This window comes from Nicotiana attenuata, unplaced genomic scaffold, assembly GCF_001879085.1.
Source record: "Nicotiana attenuata strain UT unplaced genomic scaffold, NIATTr2, whole genome shotgun sequence".
Classification (NCBI taxonomy): Eukaryota; Viridiplantae; Streptophyta; class Magnoliopsida; order Solanales; family Solanaceae; genus Nicotiana; species Nicotiana attenuata.
The window spans coordinates 76079-78106 of NW_017674884.1; positions in this window are offsets into that span (position 1 = coordinate 76079).

Genomic DNA, 2028 nt, shown 5'->3' on the forward strand with positions numbered 1-2028 from the left:
GACTGCCTAACATTAAGTTCAAGGAAGACAAAGTTTGAGAGGCTTGTGCAAGGGGGAAGCAGGTAAGATCCTCTTTCAAAAGCAAGAAAATGGTAAGTACCACCAGAACGATGGAACTGGTCCATATGTATCTTTGTGGACCAATGAGAACTCTGAGAAGAGGTGGTAAGAGATATGTTATAGTGCTTGTTAATGATTATTCTAGGTTTAATTGAACACTGTTTCTGATATCTAAAAATGAAGCATTCGACCTGTTCACTTCCTTTGTTAGAAAAACTCAAAAAACAACTAGGTAATCAACTTGCATCAATTAGGTCTGATCATGGTACTGAATTTGAAATGCTAAATTTGCTGAATTTTGTGATGTGCATGGCATAGATCATAAATTTTCTACACCTAGGACTTCCCAACAAAATGGTGTAGTTGAAAGAAAGAATAGGATACTGGAATTAATGGCTAGGACTATGCTTCGTTCTAGTAAACTGCCTCATAGTTTCTGGGTAGAAGCTGTGAACACTGCATGTTACATCATAAATAGGTGCATGTCCAGACCTCTTGTTGAGAAGACTCCCTATGAGTTACTTAAAGGGAGAGAGGCAAATATATCCCATCTTAGGGCATTTGGATGCAAGTGCTTTGTGCACAATAATGGCAAAGACTCCCTAGGTAAGTATGATCCCAGAAGTGATGAGGGAGTATTCTTGGGATATTATTCACATAGTAAAGCTTATAAGATCTATATCAAAAGAGCTATGTATGTAGAAGAAAGTGTACATGTGATTTTTGATGAAACTAACATTCTTTCTGAGAGACAGGAACATGAAGATGAAGCAATTGGGCTGGTAAGAAATTTAAATGAAATCACAGCCCAGACTGAAGCTGCACCAGAAGAAGGAACATGTGATGGAACATGTTCTTCTACTTAGGGCAACCTGACAGGGGGAACTGAACAAAGAGGAACTGAATCTCAAACCTCGATGGAACCTGTCCATGAATTGGTTCCACAGCAACAAAGCATTTAAAGAACATCAAGGGAAAACCAGTTGGTTGTGAAATCTTACAAGTATCAAAGTTCTCATCCCATTGAGAATATAATCATTGACCCAACCTCCGGAATCAAAACCAGATCTTTATTAAAGAATCTTTGTGCTTTTGATGCTTCCTTATCTCTTATTCAACCTAAAAATATTGCTGAGGCTTTGCAGGATGCAGACTGGGTAAATTCAATACAAGATGAACTCAACCAATTCGAAAGGAGTCGAGTTTGGCATCTAGTACCAAGACCCAAGGACATATAAGTAATTAGCACAAAATGGGTCTTCAGAAATAAAAACCTTAAGTAGAGATCACTTTGAGAGGAACAGGTTGGAATTAGGGATGATTAAGATCACCTAAAAGGACCAGTTCAAAGTTAAACGGAAAAAATGAAAAAAAAATATATTTGAGAAAAACAATTATTGGTTAGAAAGTCTGTAAATTTTGTATATAATTAGATTAAATCTTGCTCAGTTTCATACTTTCAATAGTATACTCCTGTGCCATATGCTGAAATGACTCATTAATCTCTAATGATATTTTCTCTGTTTTGGCAAATTTTGAATTACACAAGAGAATTTTCAGTGAAGAACCTGGTTCATCAAGATAAATAGGTATGTTTTCTACACTCTGCATAATTTGAAATAATTATATTTGGATCATGAGCAGAGTCCTACCTAATTCTAAACTCCTTTTGGACTTATCCGTTACAAGTGAACCAGTTCCGTCCAAAAGAGTCATAACCGAATGGAAGTACCTAGATTCTAGGGATATACTCCAACGTCTCTTCAAAACTGAATTTCATTTTGATTTCATTAGACTTCTAAGAGTATGAAAAGTTATAGTTACCCCATCAATTATTCCTTTGTATATTGATCAGCTTTAGTTTATTCCTTACTTCAGCTCTCTCAAGCTGTCAAAAACTCTCATTCTTCTTTCATTTTCCAAACACAATCTAATTCTCTTTTCTTCCATACCCTAGCCCAGATATGC